Genomic DNA, 7,401 nt, shown 5'->3' with positions numbered 1-7,401 from the left:
TTGTTTCCCCAATTTTTCGTCACTACCCTACAAAATCCGGTTCAGCCTTCTTTACAATAGAATCGTTCTAAAAATATTTATTGGTGAACGACGGGATTAGGATTGTTGGAAGCTACAAGCCCCTTTCGATTTTTTTGCTATGTTCCTAGGGCATCGGAAGGTTACATGTCAAGAATCCTACAATTGGTGGAGGTTCAGTGATCATTTAAGATATTTCAAAGATGTATAGTTTATATTATTTAAGAGATATATAATAGATATATATATATATATAGATCACTTTATGCATGTATATTGAATGGTTAAATTAGGTTAAGGTTTATTTGAGACTTGTTAAATGATACAATTAATTAATACTAAATTGTCTGAAAAATATTTAACCTTAACAATTTGATTTTTTATATGGATATATATATATATAGGTAATTAATTATTTAATTTGGACAGGATCAAAATATAAGAAAAAATAAAAAAATATAAAAAAGGAAACAAAAAACTAAAATTTATAATTTTATCAAAAACTTTTAAATATTATTTAAAACTTTAATAATTATTTACTTAAAATTTTAATGAAACATACAATAAATAAATAAATAAATAAAATGTGAAATTTAGTGGTGTTTTTAGAAAAAACGTCGTTACTATATATAAAAATTTCCCAAAACGGCACCGTTTTGGTAGAAGAATTTAAATTTATTAGTGGCGTTTTTTGCCAAAAACGTCGCTAAAGGTGACATTACCGGCGTTTTTACAAAAAACGCCAAAAAATTTCCAAGAGTTTTTGATACGGCGTCGTTTCAGTTTAGGGATAAAATTTAAATCTGGAAAAACAACGTCGTTTCAGTGGAAAATAGAATCTTTTACTGGCGTTTTATTGAAAACGCCGCAAAGATGTATAAGTGTTTGTGAAAACGGCATCGGTTCTATTCAGGTAAATAATTTTTGTGGCGTTTTTTGGGAAAACGCCACAACATTGCACTCTAATTTATTAAAACGGCACCGTTTCTTTACGTTCTTTGAAATATTAGTGGCGTTTTTTATTAAAACGCCACAAGTGTGAATAAAATAGCGGCGTTTGTTTTAAAAACGCCGCAAAAGTGACTTAAAATTACCTTAAACGGTGTCGTTTCCTAAGATGACATTTTTACTTAATCCCTCTGTCTCCTTTACCAAAATTTGAAGAAACTTTAGTAGGGTAACAGCCTTTCAATAGGGAAGGAAAGAAAAGAGCAAGAAAAAAAAAAGGAGCCGACATCTCAGGAATCAACAGAAGGCATTGGAAGGTTGGAATCGATCTTTACACCATTGTTGGGCAAAGCTGCGAGATTTGTATCCCAGGTAAGCCGTTTCTGTCGATGACCGATTAAAATTTTAGTGTTTTGTTTATTTGGGATTTTGGGTGTCGATTAAATTGATTCTATCATAAAAATAAACCTACTCCATTTGGAATGAATCGATTGGGAATGGGCAATTTGAATGAAATTATTTTCGACAGAAGGAATAAATTATTGATGGGTTCTAATATTTGTTCATCTGAAATTTTTTGCGCATGTTAATTACAAGTTTGTTGAATATTTTTTGAGTTGAAATCATTACGGATTTCATCTATTCGAGTTTAAAGCTGAAGCTTTTGAACTTAGATAATCTTGTCATTTTGTATTGTTTGTTTGAATAATTTCAACTTCCAGTCATGTCGGAATCACTTTTTTTTTACTCCCGATAAGTATTAGGTTTAATCCATTTCAGTTGAAATGAATTGAAGTTATGCTTAAATGGATTTGAGTTGTTAACTTATCAAGTCAGATTGGCTCGGCTTTAAATTTGGGTTAATATAGGTGAGGTAAATTTGGAATATTCCTAGTAACCTAGATGCAGAAGTCCTCCATTGGGAAATATCGGTTCCAACATCTTTATGTACAATATAGAAACGTGATGATGGGCCAGCCGACCCACAAAGGCTAATTGATTGAAAGGCAAAAATAAAAAATAAAAAAGAGATTGCTAGCTAGATCTTTAAGTGGTGGGAAGGATAAATTGATAGTATTTGATAAATTGATATGCAAATGTCAACAATTTCTAAATCGAGACATCTATTTTAAGCATAGAGGGAGACATCTAATATCATCTAATTCGTTGTCATGTACCTTTTTACAGTAGCAAGCTGATCAGTTTTGATGATACGTTATAAGCTGATAAATAATGTAATAGTTTTGATGATAGGTGTACAGCTCATTTTTGCCCGGGCCCAATTAAACCAAAAATAAATAAAACCAAAATAAGCTAAAGTCCAGTCCATTACAAGCCCAAATGCCAAACCCAAATAAAACAAAGCCCAAACCCAAACAAGCCCATTACAGCAAAGCCCAACAGAAGTCAAACTAGGGTTTCAGCTTTTCTGAAACCCTAGCTAAGGCGCCACACGTCCCTAGGGGCTCCTAGTGTCTGCCGCCGCTCTAGCTTCTGCCACTGTCACCACGGTCACGTCGCCACCGACTCACCTGCTCATCAACTACTCCTACAAGACACGCAACATCAAACAGTAGAAATAGATAAAAATAATATGTAAAATCGGCTATAAAGGCCGGATTAAGAATGTATTAGGGGGCTCCCGATATTTGGTAAAAAAGAAAAAAAACATTAAGAGAAACAAATATAAAATAGAAAACATATGAAAGGTGGTAAAAAAGAAAAAAAAAACATTAAGAGAAACAAATACAAAATAGAAAACAGATGAAAGGTTTTCTTTTCCCTCTATTATTCTGTTCATAAGATTTTTTTTTCTTTTATCACTCTTTTTAATATTAGTAATAAAAAGTAAATAAAAAGGAACTTACTTGACGGTCGCGGCCTCGCCTTTGGAGTGCTTCTCCTCCGTTGTTCGGCTCGGGCCTAAAGAGGGTTGGAAAGTTTTCTTTTTCTTATTTTTACGGGCTGAGAGAGCTTAGCTCTCAAGGAGACCATGTGGTGGGGGCGTAAAAGGCCATTTCGCGAAGCCGGCCATCGCGTACGGTGGTACTACGGCGGCGGCTACAGCCAACAACCATGGCCGGATTTGGGGGTTTGAGAGAGAGCTCTCTGATTTTTTTTAAAAAAAGGGATGAATTTGATTTTTTAGGGTTTTTTTACATTTATACTAAATAGAAAACGACACCGTTTCACCTGGGGGTCTCAACACCAAAACGGCGCCGTTTTGCGTGACCCGTGCGTGACCCGACCCATTACCAGGAGGATCTGCGTGTTTTTGACTTTTGGGCTATTTGTGCAATAGGTCCCTCCGCCTTTGCAGTTTGCTTCAATGCAGTCTTTTGTTTTTTTTTATTTCGGCCTGCGAATTTTGTTTCTATTTCGATTTGGTCCTTAGACCATGTGCTGTCCTTGGTTGAAACGCAGTGTTTCAGGACTGGGAAATATTTCCCCACAAGTCCCTCACGCTTTAAACGTGTTTTACTTCAGTCCTGCACTATTCTTTCTGTTTATTTACACATTTAAACCCCGAAGTTCGTTTAGCGTTTTAATTTAATCCTTTTATATTTTGTTTATTTTCTTATTAAGTAATAAATTTGATGTTATACTGTTATTATTAATTATTATTGCTGTTATTTGCTTATTTATACCTTTAAAATTTCAAATTTTATCATATATATATGTATATACTTATTTTTATATTTTATAATTTGTATCTATATATCTATATACATATTTTTATTCTTATAAATATATACTCATACCTATATATTTTATATTTTCATATAGTTTTTATATACATACATATTCTTATATACACATACTTATGTTTTTCTTATACTTTATATATATACACACTTTTATATCCTTTAGATTTTAAAATATAACCTCTTTACATATGTTTCATAATTAACACACGTACATATATTTTTTATACTTTATAATTCTAACATACGTATATATATTTTTATAATTTTATTCATTATTATTGTTTCATTTGGGGTTCATTTATTTATTTATTTACATGTTCCTTATTATTATTATTATTCACTTAAGTGCTTTAATTTTTATTTATTTACTTTTATTTGTGTAAACATTATTGATTTCTTGTTATTATATATTTGCCATCTTATTTATTTATCTTTTCTTATTTGCTTGTATTATTTTATTTGCATTATCATCATTATTATTTTACATTCTTTTTTTACTCGGATTCGTCAAAAAACGGAAAATTTCAAAATAAAAATAATACTCGATATTTAGAATCTTCGAGAAAATCGAGCTCTAACGTATTGGGTTCCGATTTCCTTCGTTGAATCTAAATGATCGAAACTTTTTATATATAAAATATAACTAAAAGCTCGTTATTGGAAATCCAACATGTTGTGTCCTAATGCATTGGATATGATGCGTTGTTTTCTCGAGACGAGGATTTTCTTTATAAATGCAATATTCAAGGTTTAATATTTCAGGAAATTGTGCCCTAACGTATTGTGTTGCAATTTTTTCATATGACTTAAACAATCGAATATCTTTTTAAACTGTATTGTGCAAGTTTTTAGACGAGCTCATTTCTGAAGAAGTAAAATATCATGCCCTAACGCATTGGGCGTGACATTTTCTCTTTCTGAAATGAGAGAGTCTTGACGTGTAACTTGATTTATATAAGTTTTTTCCTATTTTTAAAAATAAAGTATCATAGTTTAAATTCTCCAAAGTTTTTCAATTTTCAACATTAAGACATTTACTAATCAACTAGGTACCAATTTTGGGCGTAACGAGGGTGCTAATCCTTCCTCGTACGTAACCGACTCCCGAACCCGTTTTTTGAATTTCATGGACCAAACTCGTTGTTTTAATAAAATTAAATTGCTTCTTAAAAACAACCCCTGTTACGAGGTGACCCGATCACAACTCATCAAAAAAGATTGGTGGCGACTCCCGTTTTTGCTTTCAGTTTTCAAAACCCAAGTCGACCCTATTTTTATACAAAAAATGGTGTCAACAGCTTGGCGACTCCACTGGGGATTTAAAAAGAGAGTCAAGCCACGTGTTGATTTTTGTCTTTCTGTCGAAAATTGAAAATTTGGTTTAAATGTACGATCCTTTCGTTGCAATTTGTCTGTCATTTTTGTGGTCTATAATATGTTTATGTTTTGGTTCAAGCCTTTTGATATTTTTGCACATTGCATTGCATGATCACGGGTCACACCCTCTTAAGTGGGAGTGAGAAACTAGTCCTTCGTGAGGTTTTCACCTTCGTGCAGGATAGTGGATCGCTTTCGGGATACATCCGTACCTATGTCTTCGTGGGATTTTCATTCAGCCATAGGGAAATGTATTCCCCTAAACTGAACTCGGTCTATATGAGCCTATAATGGGTGAGGATCGAGGAATTTGCTGGTTCGGGTACCTTCTCTTAAGAACCAAAACCACATGTAGAAGAACTTAGAAGCCCACCCTTGGTAGAACCACTTTAAACCCTTAGCGGTTACCCGAATAGGTACTCTATTTTTTTGTTTGCTTTTGCTTTGTACTAACCTGTTTTGTTTTGTTTTGGTTATAATCGCATTGCATTTTCATCATAGAAAAGAGGTGTTGATTCAAATTTGATTGCTAAATAGAAAAGCTTGTCATGGAAAATGAATTTCTTGATAAAGTGGAATATAATGTGACTGCCCGAATATGGACCAATTAAACACAACGAGAGAAGGTTGAAAGTTCGTGGAGGAATATACGACTATACTTCACTGCCTGAGGATTCAAACCGATAAATATTATTCGAGAGCCATCACATCTCAAAAGAAACTAAAGAAGAGCATCGCGGAGGGAGCAACGGGTCGTGGCTTGGAAGAGATAGAATTTGGAAAATTTGCAAGCTTTGATCCTAGCATCCGGATATGAAGGAAAATATCGACATCTTCGCCTGGAATATGATGGCAAAGCTGCATATGTAATCCGTTTTATGTAAAGAAATTTGTCTTTTAGAAAAGTTGTTCTAATAGAATTGAATTCAAAATCAATGCCTCTCTTTCTTTTTTGCATTCATTCCATGCATTTGCATTACATTGCATCATATGCATTAGATTTTCACAAAATGACCCTAATTAGGTAAATATTATTTCAGTTGCCCTGTAAACCAACAAAAATCGGCCAACTAGGTATTACTACGGTACTCGCCATAAAACCAAAGAAATGGATCAAAGACTAGAGAGATTAGAGCAATTGCAAGAACAGATGCAAGCCCAGATGCAAGAACAACTAGAAAAGATCCAACAAAACATGGAAGAGTCCCAAAGAAATTTATTGAACTGATTGACGTAGTTAATGGCTAGGGGGCATGATAAGGGGAAAAGCCCTGTGGTCAATCTTGGAGATGATTATGAAGACCCTGCCTATCCACCGAGTTTCACTCCAACTAATACCTAGGGACAACCGGAGGCAAATCTACAAGGGACACCCGTACCCCAACAATATCAGGCCGGTGCCTTGACTCCGGTGAATTACCAAACAGGCTCAGGTTCCAATCCGGGGGACAATCCAACCAATCTTGTAGTTCCTGATTTAGACGAAATGGCAGAAGCAAGGGTAGAACTACCAAAGCAACTCGAAGATCGGTATAGGTGGTTGGAAGAAAAATTCAAAGCAATAGAGAATGCTGATTACCATTGCGGGGTTGACGCCAAGAATCTAAGTTTTGTCCCAGATCTAGTACTCCCGCCAAAATTCAAGGCTCCAAAATTCAGAAAATATAATGGGACTAGTTGTCCTGAAGCTCACATCACGATGTTCTGTCGAAGAATGACAGAATACGTTAATAATGATCAATTGTTAATTCATTGCTTCCAAGATAGTCTAATCGGGTCGGCTGCCAAATGGTACAACTAGTTGAGCCGTGCCAACATCCACTCATGAAAGGACTTGGCACGGGCTTTTATGAAGCAATATGGTCACGTGACAGACTTGGCACCTGATAGAATTACACTATAGAACTTGGAAAAGAAGCAAAGTGAGAGCTTCAGACAATATGCCAAAAGATGGAGAGAGGTAGCGACACAAGTCCAACCAACTCTTTTGGAAAAAGAAACCACGGTGCTTTTCGTCAACACTCTGAAAGCCCCATTCGTTAACCACATGTTGGGAAGCGCTACTATGAGCTTCTCAGATATGGTGATGTCTGGCGAGATGATTGAAAATGCCATAAGGAGTGGAAATATAGATATGGGAGAAAGCGTCAAAAGATCAACCTCAAAGAACAAAGAAAATGAAGTAAGCAACCTGAGCATGTATAATGAAGGGTATCCCAAATCGATCATTGTGGGACAATCGAGGGTCATAATCGCCGGCTATCAAAGCATTAACATCGCATCCAAAAAGGGGGTTCGTGAGGAGAACACACTTGGAAGCGTTTTGAATAGTGGGACTGTGGAAGAAATC

Source organism: Gossypium hirsutum, chromosome D03, assembly GCF_007990345.1.
Source record: "Gossypium hirsutum isolate 1008001.06 chromosome D03, Gossypium_hirsutum_v2.1, whole genome shotgun sequence".
Taxonomy (NCBI): domain Eukaryota; kingdom Viridiplantae; phylum Streptophyta; class Magnoliopsida; order Malvales; family Malvaceae; genus Gossypium; species Gossypium hirsutum.
Note: the sequence above shows the minus strand (reverse complement) of the source record.